This window comes from Anastrepha obliqua, chromosome 2 (genome assembly GCF_027943255.1).
Source record: "Anastrepha obliqua isolate idAnaObli1 chromosome 2, idAnaObli1_1.0, whole genome shotgun sequence".
Lineage (NCBI taxonomy): Eukaryota > Metazoa > Arthropoda > Insecta > Diptera > Tephritidae > Anastrepha > Anastrepha obliqua.
Window position 1 is genome coordinate 85,715,444 of NC_072893.1, and position 20,877 is coordinate 85,736,320.

Genomic DNA, 20,877 nt, shown 5'->3' on the forward strand with positions numbered 1-20,877 from the left:
AAATGGGCCACTAACTACTTATACGCCTATGATAGACCGAGAGTTCGATGTGTAGGAGCTCATGAACGAATAGAGACACAATATTTGTAGGCAAGAAATCAATTTTACAATCAAATGGCAATTGATTTGAAAATGATAACGAATTCATGTATGTTGATGTTGTATGATGTTGTTTGTTGAAGATAAGTAATTGAGTTTTCCTGCTGCTCATAGTTGCAGTTTCTGCGGCATCTTCGAAAAGGTACGATTCGGCTCTTCCTTTTATATTTATTATTCTGAAGTAAATTACCAAAAAGTTAAATTACAATACACAGTTTAATTGGTCAGAAAAACATAGTCTAGATGATGTGAAATCGCATTCCATATCTGAACCTGTTCAAATGTTCAAGTAGAACGGATATTTAATACGTAAAGATCTGGCGGAGGCCGAAAAGTTAATCATTTCTAAAAAAAGAGGAACAGTCAATTTCCCCTTTGAAATTAAATAAATATATTGTTTTTGCGTAAAACTATTTTATGATCGATTTCTAGCTCCTAGGCAATGCTACGACACGCCGGTCAACATCGATTATTTCCGTGATTTTATCGACATTTTCCACGTCTTCATTAACATCAAATCGGAACGCAATCGACAAAACCAACATTGCACGTAATTAACTGTTATAGTATCAGCACCATTCATAATTTCAGCGGCCGCGTTGCATTCTCGCCCTTTTCAAAGCAATCCTTTAAAATGTTCCGAATTTTCTCATTGCTGACTTCCATTGTTAACACCCTGTAACTCACAACTGAATTTAGCAAACAAAACCAGCAGAAGCATTTTTTTAGTGTGAAATGTCACCTTAATAGCAGGCACAAACTTTAATTTGTTTGATCATTGCTTTACGAGATATCGATCACTACAGCCATCTACCAAGAAGATAATGAATTTCTTTTTCCTCAAACTAATATTAATTTATTAGTTATACTTTTTCTAGCATAAAACATTCACCATAAATGTTGAGGGAATGCTGCTGAAGCGAAAGTCCTTGACTAGATATGAATGCGATTCGTTCCAGTAACGTAGAACCGACTGTCGTGGACGCTACGTCAGTTTATTTCATTTGAGAATGAGGTGCAGGCCGATCAACAGCAAATGGCAAGCGTTCAGCATGTTTGGACCATGGAGATGCATCGATTGGAGACACCCCACAGCAGTCAAAATTAGCTGAACACTTAACATACACACAAATGTGCATATGTATTGTATTTATTAGTTGGAGCGCCAAGCGTAAATCAAAGATGTATGCAAAAGAAGCACAACACGTAAATATTTTTGTACGTGCGTGTATGCGCCAAACCAATTAAGCACTTTGTTTATAATTTAAAAGTCCAATTTCAATAAGCAATTTGATTGCTCGAATGAATGCCTTAATGCTTTAATTGCCGCAGGATGGAATGCTGTTCACTCGCTGCGTTTTCTGTGCCGGCACTCGTGTGGAATTCGCACCAAAGGCCTGTGTATGTGTGGCTACCCTCTTGGCAATACTAAATTGTATTCTAGATATGTATGTATGTACATAAATTTACCGTATATAATTTAACGATGCTCGAGCGTGACAATAAGGTCAAAATAAATGCAATCGACACGATTTACATTCTCTCCCGATTTGCCAATTTAGCGGTGCTTTGCAATGAGCGTCGCCGCTGCCATCAAGTCGAAAGCGTGGATAAATTTATTTATCAGCCATTTGCAAATCATAGTTATTATTGTATGTGTATGTATGTATGTGTGCAAGATTTGCGCATTCAGGCGCCTGGTGGGCTATTTTTCATAACCATCGACACACCATTTTTCCATCGAAACGATCAAATAGCCAAGCAATCGAAGCGCAGCGCAACCAACACCACGGTTGTGCAAACCATTTACCGTAAATCCAGAAACTCCCCAAACTGCTGCTGTTGCTGTTAGTGAGTTATGATGTCTAATAAAGAGTAAAAGAAAGGAATGTCTTATACCCTAAGCACAACTGTTCGATGGGTACGAAGAGCGATGATGTGGCCGAATAACAAAATGAATGGGTTTAGAAGTATATTTTAAAAATTATATCTATAAATAAAATGCAGAATGGCAAATACGAGGGACGTTTGAAAAGTCCGTACAAAGTTCGAGAGATGGCACTACTGGAATGTATTGAGGAATGTTTAACTAGTAGAATCTCTTGGAAGAGGGCCTACCAAGTTTCAGCCAGTTAGGTGTATTTCTTTGTGTTTGGCATTCGTTTGAATCGAGGAAGTCGAGTGATTGCCCTTTTTCATCACGACAACGCACCAGCTCACGGCTAGGGTTCCAACTCGTTTCACAACGGAACAACAAACGAGAACAGCGTTGGACAAACAATTAAAGTTTTTGTTTTCGCTAGTGAAGGATGGAACCAAAAAACCAACTTGTCGAATCTCAAGGCAATTCTGGCACAAATCGAGCCGAAAACGAACACAGATACTCGTATATAATTACCCCGACAGTCGATTCTGCGTTGCGACCAGGAAGCAGAACCGTGAACGACCAGGATTTAAATCTGGCCAAGAACTGTCACTCCAGCAGCATTCCCCAAAAATGTATGTGAAGCGCTGTTACGACAAGCAACAACAACGAGATACGCACCTAAGATATGCACGAAGATGTCGCAAAAGCTGCAGGTATGACCAGAAGACAAAAGCAATTACTTATCTTATCTCTGACAATCCAGCTTTGTATGGAAGCACATTTCGGCCTATGTTATATTATATGAGAAAGATTTCTTAGATGTTCCAAATCAGGACAGAGTTACTGATCTAAAAGACCTGAAGGAATTCTTCAGATATACCAGTTGGTTCAGCAAGAGGCTTAGCTATTGAAGCTAAGGTTTCACAAGATCATTGACCTAGACCTATAAGTAAATACAACCTGAGCTCGACGGCATCCACTGCAATCTAACCATACAAATTTTAGGCTCGACCCTACTCGAACTACCCGAAATCTATTCTATAGCTGCAACTACAAAGGACGTATAAAGATAAGGGGAAAAAATCCTGGCCCATAAAAACTCAATAAGATCTAATCCAAATCAATGCCAGTAAACGCCAGTAAAGGCGTTATGTGGTGAAATTTCCTAGGCAAGTATTTTTTTCTTTTTAAACGTTCTTTGACTATTACTACCAGTGCATTTTGATACCACAGTATAAGTTTTGAAATAAGAGGAAAGTTCACGCATACATATATGTATTTTACAAATACAATACATATTACAGAATAGATCCATAAAAGTTAGTCTTAAGCCATAACAATGTGCCAGACCAAACGTCACTCGAAGTGGCAATAGACTCTGTCTCACTCTCTCTCTCTCACCTCTAAGTGTCTTACAGAAATCGAAACGTGATATTCCGAATCCAGCGATTAGTATTCCTGTAGTTCTTCGTGCATGCCGAAGTGAATGCTATCTTCTACAGTTTAGTCCAACTGGTCTTTGGTCGTTGATCTACAATAAAAAGACCTTCGAGGTAGTCATGAGCATCATACGAACCAACTTTGCTTAGAGAGTGGTCTGGAATATTTCTTCATAAAGCCAAGACACTAAACTCCGTTCCAATATCCAAATCTATCTCTGGCGCTGTAGTCTTTGCGATCAGCGGGGAGGTACCCGTCGATCTTATGGTCCGGGAACGAACGGATATGCCAAACCGTGCACCGGTGGCAAAGCCGATGGAACACTGAACCGAGTGGCAGATGGACGGCGAAACTGATTCCATTAACAGTCAAATGGGTCCAAAGGAACTTTGGGGAAGTGAACTACTTCTTAACCCACTTCCTCTCGGGGCACGGATACTTCCTGAGATATCTATACCGCATGGGCAAAATTAGCGACCCCAAGTGCATATACTGCGAAGCGCCGAGCGATGACGCTGAAAACACGTCAGAAAGAGAAGGAAGGCGATTGCCGCACAGATAAAGACACAAGAAGACGAGCCTATAGTATGAAAGCTGGCTACAAATATGGTGGACCCAGACGTGGGTTAATAAAATTTCTCCTTTATGGATGCCGTTCTGGGCCCCCCTGAAGTAATACAGAAAGTAGTTCTGCGAAAGGTGTCTCCCCAGAAGGAGAAGAGGGATTGTTTTAGTGACCACACCACTTGACGCAGTAGACGACGGTCGATGTAATTGCGAGGGCATTTTGAACCCAACTCATCCACCCAAAAAACCAAACAAAAAATAAAAATATCCAAATCTCGTCTTCGCACACAAGGATATGGAATTCCCAGCCACTTATGAATGTCGCGTAGGTGAATGTTGAAGTTGGGTTCAAAATCCATCATTGAGAACTAATAGTCATATTTTTTTGTGCGAACCTCTCCGTTCAGTTCAACAAATCTAGTTAGATATATGGCGTTTTTCCATTAACCTCAACAATACGACTTGTTTAAAACTGCCCTAATCAATTCGCTTTTTAATAATTGCTCACTACGATTCTAACAACCCTTTTTGCTGAAGCGATCTCCTCGATCGTAAGGGGTATAAAAATAGGTGGATTGCCTTTTCAAATACAAATTGGAACCAAATTGCCCACCAACGAACTGCTTATTATAACAACATTCACTCGTTACTCTTGCCAATTTTTTCAAGTATCTGGAAAGTATTTTCAAGCGCAACGCAATGAGCAGAGAAGCAATGGGAAAACGATGGCTAAGACTGCAAACATTTGTTTGTGTAGACGGGAAAAGGAATATCAATAAATTTCGTTCCCACGACAGTAAGACCTATGTTACCGGAACGATCCGAATTTATATCCGGCCAAAGACTGTCACTACAACAGCATTCCGCAAATATGTATGGTGAATGTTCATGCTGCTACAACAACAACCAATAACTTTGAAATTGCTAATGTGAGGTTGCAGACTTACGGGAACTTACAATTGTTCACTATTAGGCGTTTCCTTTGTCCTCGAATTGAGGTAGTCGAAGTGGTGCTGGTATTTATAGTAAATATGGATGCACTTTCAAACGAGGGTCCTTTGTACAGTAGTGAAACTCACATCAACATTTTGACCAGTTTTGACTATTTTTCTTTTTTTTTTTTTTTGAACGTTCATTATTTTTTTACTAAAGTGTAGAGAATTTTTTATAAAATGTCTTAGAACAATTCCACAAGCTATTCATCCCAATACCAAAAATTTTTGGTATGCAGTTTTAAGTTATTAAATTTTAAATATAAAAGGTGGAGCAAAAATAAAGATTTCCATCCCAAAAACAATTTTTTGTTTATTTTTTGATTTAGTAAGCAAGAAGTTCAAAAACCAAATTGGATGATTAATTTTGCGCCATCTTGCATATGTAGGACATGCATATATGAGGCTATACCTTAACGAAACCATTATTTCTCTTTTTCTATTTTTCGGAAAGAAGACATGGACGACTACAACTTGACTTAAGAAATGAAGAGGCATGCAGTTATCTTTACGACATGTGAAAATCCCACCGATTTAGAAATCTAAATTTTTCTTAAGTACGCTCGTCCCTTCGTTAATAAGATCCGCCGTGAATTGGAAGCATCAGCCGGCGATACAAAGTCTGTTGCAAAACGTAAAAGACACGAGGAACATATTGACACTGCCCGATCTGCACAATTTATTTAACAAGTGCAAGTGATCATGACCCTCCAAAATCAAAGATGATTCTCGCGAGAGAGCTTACTTTTTCTGAGAATCTTATCCATCGAATTATCCATGAATAGATTCGGTAGGAATCTTACGTTATATGCAGAAGAAAGTTTATGTCGGTGCAAACCCGACAACATTGAGTTATCCCATCAAAATGCCTTCTAAGCAAAATTAAACACCCTGAAGCGTTTGGTTTTTTCTGACCTGAGATGTTATAATTTTTTTCTGACGAAAAAAAGTTTGACCAAGACCAAAAGACCAACAGCAGATATGACACATGGCTATGTTCTAATCCTACATAGGTTTGTTGTCATGCACACAAAGCTTCCTGCCACTGTTATAGTTTTCGGTGTTGTGAGCAACAAAGGGCATGTCGGCCCACCACACTTCCTTACTCACAGATTTCGAGTGAATTCTACTGCGCATATCGAAGTTCTAGAGACAGTAGTGAGACCCATAAGTCGCACCAATTAAATGCAAACGTATAAAAACACCACACCACAAATATGCGGGAAATTCACATAAACAGCTAATAAAGACTGTACGCACCAAAATATGGATAATTTCAAACATTTTTTTTAATTTACAATATACAAGGTGAAGTCCAAAATAAACAAGACTGAGCTAAAATAGAAACGACAGGAGCTGTGTTTTGATAATTTCGAGTTTATTTATTCAAAATAGTCCCCTCTGGCCTCGATACACTGTTTTGCGCGATCTAAAAGCTTTTCGAAAGAGTGTTTCAGGTCATTGATTGGAATGTCCTACAGGATGTCAGTACAAGTCTTTTGGATGGCCTCTACGGACGCAAAACATTTTCCTTTCATGGCCAAATATAATTTTCCGTATAGATAAAAGTCATAGGGAGCCATATCAGGCGAATACGGTGAGTGATTGATGGTTAAAATGCGATTTCTAGTTAAAAAATCAGTCACAAAAGTGGATTGATGAGATGGTGCACTATCATGCAATAAGCGCCAGCTCCCTCCTTAGCGGTATTCAGGGCGAATTCGATGAATGCCATGCAACAAACGCTTCAAAAGGCCAAGTAGAGAATTGAATTGACGGTTTGGCTCGTTGGCACGAACTCCTTGTGGACAATTCCCCTGGAATCGTAAAAATAAATGAGTATCGCCTTGATTTTTGACTTCTCCAAACGCGATTTTTTGGGTGGTGGCTTGTCTGGGGCGTTCCATTCGGCATTTTGACGTTTAGTTTCAGGTTCATGTTGGAAACAATGTTTGCAAAGGAAGTTGTATTTTCTCTCTTCAACTCCGATTCCATGAATTTCAACGATGATTTTGGTTAATTTTTAATAAATTTGCGCACAATTTCGATTGAGTTTTGGCTGGTTCCTGATTTTAGGCGCCCGTGTGTTCATTGGCATTTATGTCCTTACAATCATCTCTGAAACGTGTAAACCACTCATGAACTCTGGCTCGAGATAGACAATCATCGCCATAAACTTTCTTCGTCAATTCAAATGTTTAGGTAAACGTTTTACCGATTTTTAAAACAAAATTTGATATTAGCTCTTTGTTCGAAGCTCATTTTTGTACCGATGACACAAACATACTGACACTTTAGACGCAATAACTTCGCTTCCACTGGACCGAACGTCACCAAGTTTTCATTGGAAGTCAGCTAGGGATGTAACTTCCAACGCACTAACTCATTAAAAAGATGGCGCCATCAAAAACATTTTTATGACAAAAGTCTTGTTTATTTTGGACTTCACCTTGTACTTAAAAAAATTGCTACCTCTAAAAAAACACCCATTATATTCATGAAAGTTAGTGCGATGCATGTCTGTAAAATACTTTTCAACTTGATAAGCAGGCTGCGGCTGCATTTGTGGTTGAAAAGAAAAAAAATTCTATTGAAAAGATTTATATGCCTTTCTTTTGAAATTCGTTTTTGCCTTTTAAAGTTTCCCCACACAAAATATTGCATAGCCAAAGTGCTATCAGAGTTAAAAGTTGCATTTTCAATATTTATACAGCGCCAGGCTTATTCAAATCTAGCGTTGAGTTCAGATTTTGTATTTCAGTCGTCACGCCCGCTCTTCCTGTCGAACTCGCTCATAAACCATATCGTTCGCACTTCGCTTCGTAAGTTATCAGCGTTTTTATTATTTCCCGCAAACAGTGAAGTGGTAAATTTATATATTCTTTCCTCTTTTTATTTCAAGACATCACAGTTTATATCATTTTAGAATAGAATATTCACTCACGCACTTTTCAGCCATGTTATTACTTATTTTTGTTCCATTATGCACTGCCAAGTGCAGGGTCTGATATGGCATTCCATGATTGCAGTCAGACTGAGTTGGTGCAGCCGGCAAAACAAGCGGCGCATTGCAAGTGTAAGTAAGTATATTTTTAAACTGTAGATATGCACAATCCGGTTGCAGGCTATTAACCCCTTCATGTGCAATGCGGTGCATTTATGTAGAGGATAAGCGATGTTCACATTTTGACTGTGGTTTAATGTACGTACGTTGTTTATGTATGTATGCAAAAGTATCAAAAAATAAAAATGAGTGTCTCTTTGCCACCAGCGCAAAATCGGCAATAAATGGAAATGAGTTTTTAAACTTTACAGATTGATAGCATGACCTTAAGCTTAAGCATTTATGCTGCAATCACTTTTTCACTTGTGGGCTGTTCAAATTTTGTGGAATATTTACATAAAATGAGTTCATATCGGTGAAAGTTGGAGTAAGAGTTCATTTTTTATGCTTAATTGAATATAAGATTTGTTAAATTGGCCTGCAGAATGGTGAGCATCCGTATGTTTATTTATCGATGTTTATTGAAGTGCTGTGGGATACACAATATTTCTTGTTTTATCATCTGGTGCGTAAACGAATAGATCAGAAGGTTTTCCAACAATCCACACACTTGTAACGATTGCCCTTGTGCTTTGTTAATAGTCATTGCGAAAGCGAGTCGCACCGGGAACTGTAAACGTTTGAATTCGAATGGCATACCTGGCGGGATCATTGGGATACGTGGCAACAGTACGTCTTCACCTTTGAATTTTCCAGTCAATATTGTTGCCTCGATAACATTGTTCATCATTTTCTTGACTGAGAGTCTGGTTCCGTTGCAAAGTGCTGGAGTATTTATGTTTCGAAGAAGAATGATGGGTACGCCAATTTTCAATGTAAGAACGTGCGGCGGCATGCCTGGCAAATCAAGCGAATTCAAGAATTCAGTTGGATAGTTGACAACCTCGTCTGGATTCTCCACAGTATCGATGGACTTATATGTTGTCGTTTCACTGGGTATTTCATGCTGAATGGTGAAGTTGATGATATTGACATCGATGTTTTTGGCTGCTATTATAGCACGCGTACTGAGCCACTGATAGTTTTTGTTATTTTTGTGCAATGTTTGGGAAAACTTTTTGCACCAATTCGTCGATGCTTTCTGTGATCTTACAGAAGTTTGCTGGCAGGGTGATACATTGTGTAGATTCATCAATTTCCATTCGCCCATTTCCGGTATCCAATAATTGTTTTGCAAAATTTCCAGCCGAAGCATCCCGTTGTAGTTGTACACGCATGTTAGTTTTCAAAGTAAATTTCTGTAAATGACGCCATAAACTGATGATTTAAGACATGCATTAAGCTTATCAGCGGGTGTTGAACGTGGTATAATGGGCAGTGTTTGTCGAAAATCACCAGACAACAAAATTAGTGCGCCACCGAAGATCCGTCTGTTTCCTCTCAAATCGCGCAGTGAACGGTCAAGCGCTTCCAATGCTTTCTTGTGAGACATTGTACATTCGTCCCATATGATAATTTGACACGTTTGGAGTACTTTTCTCATTCCAGAGTTTTTGCTGAGGCTGCATGTTGGTGCCTCAGTGTTTTGCAAATTCAACGGCAGTTTCAATGCTAAATGCGCTGTTCGGCCACCATCCAAAACAGTTGCCGCAATTCCAGATGATGCAATAGCCAGTGCAATATTATTTTGTGATCGTATGGTTTGCACGCATAATTCTGTCAAACGCAATGCGTTGTTTTGAAATCAACTGCGGAAGATTTGTTCTAACGAATGTCCCCAGTTCGTCAGAATCATAGTGTGTTTCTCGTTGCAAATCACGATCGAAAAGGTTGTTTGCAGGTCGCTTTGAATCAGGCAACTGCGCAACAGTCAGAGTCATAGTAAAAAAATAATTGCGTCGTAGTTTTACACAGGAGCTCATAGTCACTAAAATAAAATACGCAGTAGACCAAAAACAGAGATTGAACTTTGTCCAGAAAGATCCAGAACTGTCCAGTACCTCAGAGAGTGAGAGACTCTCAGCAGATCGTTCGGTCAGTGTGCTCCCCCACCCCCGTTTTTATTTTGTACACGAAAACTGCGGAGCGACTATTTGCAGTACTACGAAGTCATTTCGCGATGTTATATTTTGAGCGAGAGCGAACGAAGTTCAATCTCTGTTTTTGGTCTACTGCGCATTTTATTTTAGTGACTATGAGCTCCTGTGTAAAACTACGACGCAATTATTTTTCTACTATGATTCTGACTCTGATTGTTGCGCAGTTAGAGTCATAGCTTGGAGTCCTAATTTGACTTGAGCAAGAGCAAAATTGAAAAATCCGCCAGAGTAGAGCATTTTAAAACGCTGTTTTAATTGCTTTGTTTTTTTCTCATTAAAATGAAAATCACAAAAAAGAGATTCTTGATTTAATTTTAAAATCACCAGATGCAGATCCAATTAAATACATATTGGATAAACATAATAAAAGTTTAACAGATATAAATGAAAATACGTTGCAACAGATACAGAAAGCATTACAAACTTTAAAATCAAAATATAAAAGTAAATAAATATAATGCAGCAAGTAGAAAGACGGACAGATTTATTCTAAAGAATAAAGTTTGGCTTGATTCAGAATTTATGACACTTCATTTCATTCCACAAAAAGTTAAAACAAGCACTGGTAGAATGTCTCTGGATTATATTGATAAATCAGATTCAAAAATTAAGTCAAATTTAAAAAAATTAAAAATTACAAAAATTACAACAAAAAAAATTAAAAATTACAAAAAAAAATTAAAAATTACAAAAATTACAAAAAAAAAATTGGGATACTAAATCGTACTAGAATCTTCCTCGCGGTGTATCCTGGGTGTATGAGTACAGCTAATTCTAGACGTATTTTCTTTGTTCTAAGCCCCTAGATTCTGAGTTTGAAACAAAAATACTGATTTTTTAAATTTTATGTCCGCCATTTTGGATCCGCCATTTTGAATTTCTCAAAGTTGACATTATATTCGTAATGTGCATTGTTTTAAACCCCTAGATTCTGAGTTTGAAGCAAAAATACGGATTTTTTAAAATTCATGTCCGCCATTTTGGATCCGCTATTTTGAATTTTTTAATTTTGACTTCAGATTCCCATTCATAGAGTTAAAAAACTATAATAAACGTGGTTTTAATCGGTTTTATGGCCTTTCCCTAAGAAAAAAGGGTCTTCTGGCCCAGTGTGCAGTGCCTTGTTAGCGATTGTCAAACATATGTCTTCAATCAAATTCGTCATATTCGTTTCCTCTGTGTAAAATTACATGGACATACTAATTTTTATGACAATCGGTTGAACGGGGCAGAAGTTGCTACTCTGCAGCGCTACCTGGTAGCGAGTGGCATCAATGAGCATATTCTACAAGCCTTCTCCGTGGAATAATAAATATATGTATATACCAATTTTTATATTAATCGGTCCAGTAGTTGTTGAGTTCATTGAGGACATACAGACAAACATTCATTTTTATATATAAAGAAGAAGATAAGCTATAATTTTTATAAAAACAAAAATTAATGAACATTAAGCAAGCAAAAGAAAATTAGTCAAAAGTGGGTAAAATATAGAGGTGCTACGATTTCGACAAATGCTTTATCTTTTATTATAATTTTTTATATATTCATTCAAAATACCAATGAAGAAAATGTGATTTATGTTTTAAGTTTAAAATTGAATGAAGAAATATATTAAATTTTTGCATTATTTTTATTTTGCGTAAATATTTGCAGCTCTCCATCGCCAGCCCTGTATTTACTTGTAGAATATTTAATTTATTGTACAAACAAATTAAAATTTTGTGGTATACAAATAAATTAAAAAACAAACAAAAAAAGATATTATATTATTTTTATACTATGTAAATATTAGGTTGCTCAATAAGTTTTGCAGTTCGATAAGAAAAACACAATTTTATGGTTTGAAATGCACTTTATTATTCTGCATAGTCCCCCTGAACATCAATACACTTGTTCCAACGAGATTCCAATTTATGAATTCCATCCCTGAAGTGAGAGTCTGGAAAGGCTGCAAAATACGCCTCCACAGCTGTTATGAAGCTCCTCATAAAAATATCTGCCGTTCGGAGTCGGCTTGAAACTGTAGGTCCCTCCATTTGTGGAACAACATCAAGACGCTCACCACAAATAGTAGGAGGAGCTCGAACGAAAAATCCCACCTTGACCCATTTAGAGTGCTCTAATCGAGCTCAAATGTATGACCGACCCGCACTAACTTTGGACGGCCAGTGGCACACCCCCTGGAGCTCCCCTGGGGGAACCCCCCATACAATCATTTCAAAATATCACCATTTTTGGCCTTTACATGAGAAAAGAAACTAAAAAGTTCGTCCCAAATTGGGGGACAGCGTCCAGTGTTTCTATACGTGAGTGCCTGCTGGCGACAGCCCCAACCCACGGTACCCAAAGGCACACGGATCAATACAATGCGTTGATCAGCGCCCCAAAAGGGCCGAAGTATTTAAGGATACCAATTGGCAGTGTGGCATGGACACACTAACCACTTTGGTAGGGCTCGAGGCCTATCCATACCTCTGCCGTTCTATGGGTCCCGGCACCCGGTTAATTGCAACTCTATATCGAGCCAAAGCTCTACCCGCGCTTTAGGTCTCAACCACAGCCACCACGAAAACCTCCCCGAAGGGCCGTTCCCATAGAACAGGTCAGAGCGAACTCGGAGGGCTCCTGTTCCCCGTGGTACCAAGTTAAGGTCTCCGGTAAGACATCGTACCCGAAGACACTGCCAGTTGAGCACCCATACTACTCAGGCACTGGTAAACCTAGATTTTAGTCGCCTTTTACGACAGGCATACCTTACCTCGGGCATATTCTAACCCCTGCACCGCTGGGGGGATCCAAATTGGGGGACATCAGAATTCGTTTTAGAGGTATGGTTCCTTCGGCAAAGTTTTCTTATTTTGATCCCTAGAATATGATTTTCACAGAGCAATGGGCGATGTTTTTGCCTCCCCACAAAAGACACCAAAAGTTCGACCCAAATTGGTGGACATCAGAATTCGTTTTAGAGGTATGGTTCCTTCGGCAAAGTTTCTTATTTTGATCCCTAGAATATGATTTTTTTGCCTCCCCACAAATCGACCCGGCCCAATATATATATATAAGTAATCCACAAACAAAATTCATTTCGCATCCCAAAAAACTAATGCGAAAATTCAGCGTTTAAATTCAGCAACCCATCTTTTAACTGAAGTTCTTTTCCACTTTCAACATTCGTTCATAAATTTCCATTGTTGTTAAACCTTCCAAAAATAAAAATTCAATCACTGCACGTTACTTGATTTTTTCCATTGTAGAAAATACTGTGACACGTCGATACTAAATGGCTTGAAGCAAAGAATTAAATGACAGATTGGATTGAAACTTCACATACGTTCATATATGCAGTGCACCAACGTAACAAAAAAATATAGACTAGTACCAACACCCTCTTTTATCGAAGCGAAAAGCTTATGGAACAACCTAGTACAGCTAACAAGTCAATGCAAAAAATTTGTATACACATTTATTTTGAAAAGCTTAGCTCAAATCTAAATAATATATAATATTTTTTTATCTACTATAAGAGGGCAAAAATAAATTTCTTTGACATTTCTCATAGTATAGGACATCCCTTACTTTGAGGTTTTGTATAAGTTAACTTACACTTTTTTTTGTAACTTAGTGCATGTATGTAATTACGTACGTATTTATATATGTATGTATATAAAGTCTTACCGGAGCAACACCTCTGTATTATTGATTTTCCATTAAACTCGATCACTAAACATACAAACACATAAATATTTAATGAAGGGTGTGTTTGGACAGCAAAATCAGGACAAATTGAGGAAACGGAACACAGAATTGTATGCACGCTTATTCAATTATGTTTGAATGTATATTTGATATGTATATTTGTATGCATTTGAGAACAGGAAGGCACAAACGCGAGGTTAACAAGGCAAAATGTGGGAATGTATGCAGTCCATTAAATCGCAGAACAATATCACACGCCCTCAACCTTAGCATAGCAACAAAAATAACAACAACAAAATCACAAAAAATAAGCGGATGAAATATGCGACGAAACAGCAATGAATGCATATTACATATATGTAGGTATGTATGCATGTATGTATGTATGCGCTATGACTCAGGAACGACATCGATACCAAGCTGCAGGATCAAACGACCGAGTGACTAAGCAGCGACCCGCCCGGTCGGCCAGTCAGTGAGACAGGAACGTCAGTGGAAAGTCGACAATCGGCCATGCCATAAACAAATACAATATGTGCAATAAATAAAATGAGGGGATGGAGTCAGCGAAATGAATGACACATGCGAGACACACGTTGCAGCCGTGGAGAAAACAAACTAGAAATGCAATACGTAAAACCCAAATATATAAGTACGTGCATACATACACACACATGCACGCGTGTGCATAGGCACATAAAATACATTGCAAATTAAGTTGGAAAAGCGCACTGAAAATGGCGAAAAGTAACTGCGACTACTGCGCTGTATTGGTTCAGTTGTGCTGATTGTTGTACTCCATACAACATCAAAAGCAGCAGTAACAGCAACAGCAACAGCAGCCGGCAACTCGGCAACCAGCGAACAGACGTTGACAACCGGCAAACGGCTGTCACGGGCCCTTCACACGCAGTCGCATTAACATGCACACACACGCACACACAGTCAAGTATGGCGGAGGCAGGCGTCAGCATAAAATACATTCATACGCATATAAGCACCAACAACCAGCGTGCCGATGTAAAAGGACAACCTACTGGGCGCACAGCATGAGCGAGAGAACCAAAACCCAAAACCAATGTCAACTTTTGTGTGCTGCAACACCACAACGAAACTCCGCGAAACGCGAAACGAAACAAAGAAAGCAAACCAATAAACAGCGACGACAATGTCTGCAATGTGGGGAACAAATGAAGCTGCAAATGGTAGCGCTGGCAACAGATATTGCCAGATACAAGATGTAAGATGTGGGATACAATGTGTGCAAACCCAACAACACCCCTCCCCCAAGACAACAGACCGCTCTCCGATGAGCAGCTCATTGCTGGATGCTGCAGACGTAGCAGAAAAATTTAAATGCACAGAATGTCTGGGGCAAAGAAATTTTAAAAATCGGTAAAAGCGAGATCAGGAAAGTGGGGGTGGAGAGCAAGCAAAGGGAAGCGAGTGACGATGGCATGGATTTACGAGTTTTAGGCGTCGAAGTGGTGTGGAGCGCCGTTGGAGCAATAAGAAAACAATTTCAAGGGCAATCATTTTAAACACATTCTCACAGATGTAATTGCATATGCATGTGTATTTTTATAAATATATGTACACATGTACATATATATACAGTGATGGTAAATATAATAGCAGTGCCACATATTGACAAGTTTTGGGTATTTATTTTTTATTTTTGTTTCCTTTTTTGTTTTTTGGTTTTTTTACAAAAAAATACTATATAGCTTAGGGTGTAAACTTCGTGTAGAGTTACAAAAAAAAAATTATATGCATCAAAATTACGATCTTTTAGTTTTTTTCTGAAAATTTGAAGTCGCTAAAAATTCCAACGTTTCTAAATTATGGAAATTTACTCTTACAAAAATTAATCTGTTCGCAAAGTTCATACAGAACTGCACTTATTTTTTTCAGAACGAGGAAGGAGCTGCCGTTACGGTGAATGGCGCTATTGGAAATAAAAATTAATCAGGTAAACATCGGCAACATTTAGTTCCAACAAGACAACGCAACTTGCCAAACAGCGCGCATAACAATCGATTTATTGCAATATTCAAGCCACCATACGGCCAAACTTATTGAAAAAAGTAGTAAAAACGAGACTGCCCGAGTGAGCCATGTGACTGTAAGCCGTAGTGGACATATGCATATTAAAAAAATAAATGCCATGAAATGATATACTAGATTATAATAAAAAAACATTCCAAAAATATTTCTGCTTTGTGCAAAATTTATCACCCTATCGGAAGATTTGTAAGATTTTTTCCAAATGGCTTCTTGCGCCAACCATAAATCGCACTTATAAACTAGACAGCTGCAGTAAACAGACAAACAATGGAGCGCATTAAGGTAAAAATGAAGATTTCCATCACTAAAATCATGTTTTTGTTTTTAATTTATCACAAAATGTATTAAAAAAAAGACAATCGAGCATTCCTTGAATGGAAGAAAATGCATAAAACCGTCACGAAAATAATTATCAAAAACTACAAAAAATCAAAGCTTAAAGCGGCTTTGCACAATAAAGGGTGATTTTTTAAGAGCTTTGGGAAAGTTTTTCAAAAAAACACACGTGAAATTCAGAAATATGCATGAAATTAATATTTAAATCGATAGTACAGTCCATATAATTTAATGTTTGAAGATTATTTCATACAAATGTTGACCGCGACTGCGCTTCAAATGGTCCATCCGCTTAGTCCAATTTTGGCATACTCTTTCCAATGTTTCGGCCAGTATCTCACATATAAAAGCTTTAATGTTGTCTTTCAATGCGTTAATTGAAGCAGGCTTGTCTGAATAGACATGAGCTTTAACATAGCCCCACAAAAAATAGTCTAAAGGTGCTATATCGCCCGATCTGGGTGGCCAATTGACAGGTCCCGAACGTGAAATAAAATGTTCACCGAACTCGCCTCTCAAGAAGTCCATTGTTACGCGTGCTGTGTGGCATGTGGCACCGTCTTGCTGAAACCACATGTCATGCAAGTCAAGTTCTTGCATTCTGGGCAAAAAAAGTTGGATAACATTTCACCGTAGCGCTCACCATTCATAGTTACGTTACGATTCGCAGCATCTTTGAAGAAGTACGGTCCAATGATACCTCCAGCCCATAAACCGCACCAAACTGTGAGCTTTTCTGGATAGATTGGTAGCTCTTGCAATTCTTCTGGCTGATCTTCACTTCAAAATCGACAATTCTGCTTATTTACGTACCCATTGATCCAAAAATGAGCTTCGTCGCTAAACACAATTTTTCGACTTTAAACTTTCTTAACAGAGCACGCATTTTTATAATAAAATTCAATGAATTGCAAACGTTGTTCGTTTGTAAGACGACCAAACTGAAGATGTTTGACAGTGAAACAAAACACGAAACGTGTGTCAGCTGTTTAAGCCAACTGTTTGAAAAGATAATAGCTAAAAAATCACCCTTTATCATACTAAAATGGAATGAACTACCAAACTGAATACTCAGAATTTTTCAAAAAATCTGACAAAAATATTCGATATTTTGATGAAAATTTGAGAAATTTTTTCAACTTTTGTACAAAGTTCGAAACTGTGAGTTATATGATTTGGTTGTAGTATGGCCTATATTTTTATAAAAAAAAAATAAAATAAAATAAAATAAAACTAATAGAAATTAAAACAATTAAAAAAATAAATAATACAAAACAAAAAAAAACATAAAAATTAAAAATAAAACATTCTATGAAAAAATAAATAGTCAATAATTAGCAATACGTTGCGCTAGTACTATTTTAACCGCCACTGTATGCATGTAAATATATGTCTGTAAATATATATATTTACATACATATGTAAGCTTATGAGTGTTTACAAATCTGCATGTGGGCTAATCCTTTGGCATGAATAGGCACACATACGTGTACATATCTTTGGTTGTGAGTAGGGAAGCGCTGACAAGTCGTTTAAGTGCCCCAGCTGACGGAATGCTGCTTAGAAAGAGTAGAATTTACAAATCGTTACAAAACAAATATTTTCGTCAAACAAAAAGCGATAAAACAACACAAAATTGCATGAGAGCACTTGCTACGTGCATTGACCTCACACCGCGCTTTGTGGCATTTGGTGATGAAGTTGTACTCCACACCCTCCGGCACATAGGTATGTATGTATGTATGTAAAATACTTCACGTACGTAAAATTGTAATACAAAAAATATATGGATATAAAAATACATATAGAAGTAAAGGTTTACGCGTAAATATCAACATATGCGGCTTGCGGGTGTTTTGTAGCGGCGAGCGCTTCGACTTGAGACGTCAATAGCCGCGTTGACTACCTGGCGGCGGCGGCGGGTGCTAACAGCACATCCGGCCAATTAAACGGAAGCAAATCGTGAAGTAATTTCTATTAGCATGAAATGAAAGAAAAGGTAACCCGTCCACTCTGCCAATGGAATGATGACGAGTGAGCTCGATAACTTTGCTGTTATTTGGCAGTGGGCAAATGAACTCATAAAACTGGTTGATACTCACATATGTACATATTTTAAGTTAAATTATATGAGCATCTCTTAGAAATTATTATATGCTTCCTCCTAGTCATGTTAATAAGTCTAACGATAATTTTTTATTTTTTATTTCGCGGGTTTTATGGTTAGTTTACAGTTAATGCCAATCTTTGTAGCTGAGTAGCATAAAATTGAGTTTTATGAGTACTCACATTGACCCCATGATGTTAAATTTTACATCTGTTATTCACGCTGCGAGTGTGTTTCCGATCCCCTAGTGCGAATTTAACTGGAAAAATGTTTTGAATATAATGGTCCCATTTATTTCGCAGTATGTCCTTCTGCTGCCCCCGACTGATCGATGAATAACAAACTCTAAATTAAATTTTCTGATTTGCATAAACTGTAACCAGATGCGTTCGATCGATGGTAAAAATTGTTCCAGCAGAAACTGTCAGCCACGATGTACAGATTGCAAAGATTAACATCACACCGTTAGCTGGCTCTCAGTGATTTTAAAGGACTCACTTGATTGGCTGAGGTAAGTGGGGTCATTACAGCGGTTAGTTTACGAAAAAACTGAGATTGTGCTGGTGATATAGAGAAAAAATCAAAGCAGACATGCTACTTCGTTGCAGTCTGAGCAACGACTGATTGGACGGAGAATTCTCCTGCCGAGTTCACGGTGACGTGGCAGCCGAAGTTACTCTCACAACTTTACTTCGGATGAGCAAACCTGGTACTCTATCATCCTTAATAATGAAAACAATTCAGAAGGTGTAGTCAACATCAAACCGTTAACCGGCTCTCAACGAATTTGAAGGAATCAGCTGATTTGCTGAAGAATAAATTAACGCAGGCACCCTCATATGTAGATATTACTTCGTTGCCGTCTAAACAACGTCTGATTGGACGAGCGCAAAAATATGTGTGAAATGAGCGGTTATAGTTCTGCTGCCAAATCCCCAATGACGTGGCAGCCTTATTTACCCTCACAATTTTGCTTCGGTTGGTCAAACCATGTGATCTATCATCATTGGCTAATCGAAAAGGGCAATTTATTAGATAGTTTAGAATCAAGAAGAAGCCTCAAAAAACTATCAAACTGGTTTCTCGAATCAGAACTTTTAGTGATCGTCCACCATGTTTCCAATTTGCGAAATGTATAATTTTGCACTCCAAGCACAAAAAATGTTCAAACAAAGCTATTGGTGTATCCACACAAAGTCAAATGGACCTACGAATACCCATCCATATGCATTTAGTACATGATATATTATATATAATACAGGGTGTCTCGATAGGGTCAAAATGTAACTTTTTCCGACTCCAATCAAAGACTGGATCTTAAGAAAGCAGCTGTAGGCTAAGATTGTTATGCAAAATTTGCCACATGTTGATTGAGAGATTCCGAATTTTCGTAAATGGCGTAGAATCGACTAAATTGGATCATTTTAAATGGAAGCAATTACAGTACGGCACACAATCTCTGGTATTTCGATCGGTTCGCCGACTCAGTAGCATAATAATTAGTGATTATATTGATTCGAACTTTTCGGGTGGAACGATTATTACAACCTGAGTCTGAAATTTGGTAGCAATATTAATAATTTCCTAGTGAATTTCATTATGATAAAAATCTGATGTTTTGACGTCGTTATATCACAAGAATAATTTTAAACCTCAACGCGAAATCTTTCACTCGACTCTTTCGTTCTTTTTCATTTTTCCCTCTTTTCTCGTTTACCATATTGGACTCTTTTCTTTCTTAAAAGGTTTATTTTTAATAAAAGTAGTTTTCAAACCATATTACCTTGTAAGATTTATAGCAGAGATTTTTAATTTAGTAGTATTTTCCTCTGAAGTACCTTTTAAAAAACAAGCGTAAATCTAATATATAATAATAAAAACAAATATGTTGTAGAATTAAGATTATTGTACCATATTCTCCGAAATGTGCGATACTTAAATTTTCTACTTAGTAAGACTAACTAACTTAGTTTGTAAACCATTTTGGTTATGTCCTTCCAATAGCGTAACGAGTATCGTTAGCCTTTTACTTAGATTTGGTAAGATTTAAAAAATCGCTACTTACGTAAAGTGTTATTTAATTACTCAAAAGAGCACGTCTCTGTTAATTGGAATAAAATTTGTATGCCCATGCTATTAGAATTCAACGAGTACAAAAGAAACTTCCCGGTTTCGCTTTTAAACCTTTAAATTTTACTTTTCTTTTGCTCCAGTTTCTCGAGTGATATTTGAATTTAATACCATTTCAAACGTATCAGATGTAGATTTTCTTTTACCTTATGGGGAAAAAGAAAACCATTATTTTATCGGTAAATGGCTGAAGTAATCGATATCTCATAAAATAGCGATCAAACAATTTAAAGCTCGCTGTCAAGGTGGCATCTCACACTAAAAAAATTATTTCGCTGTTTTTAATTCGTTCCATTCAGTTGTGAGTTACAGGGTGTTAACAATGCAAGTCAACGAAGAGAAAATGCGGTACATTTTACAGTTTTTCTTTGAGAAAAACGAAAATGCAAGCCAGGTCGCAGAAATTGTGAATGGTGTTTCTGGTGATTCTGGATGATGAAGAGTCGATAAAATCATAGAAATAATCGAAG

General features: G+C 37.6%; 1 protein-coding gene across 5 annotated transcripts in view; it reads right to left on the bottom strand.

The window, feature by feature from the left end:
- LOC129237110 (protein singed) overlaps positions 1-20,877 on the bottom strand; it is a 110,540-nt gene that overhangs the window by 81,170 nt on the left and 8,493 nt on the right. The window contains exon 1 of one of the 5 annotated variants that reach the window (XM_054871544.1): positions 18,460-18,478. The exons of the other annotated variants lie outside the window; for them this stretch is intronic. The gene's annotated coding sequence lies outside the window, so the exon portion shown is untranslated. Of the gene's footprint in view, positions 1-18,459; positions 18,479-20,877 lie in introns of those variants that run through there. 5 annotated transcript variants of the gene reach the window in all.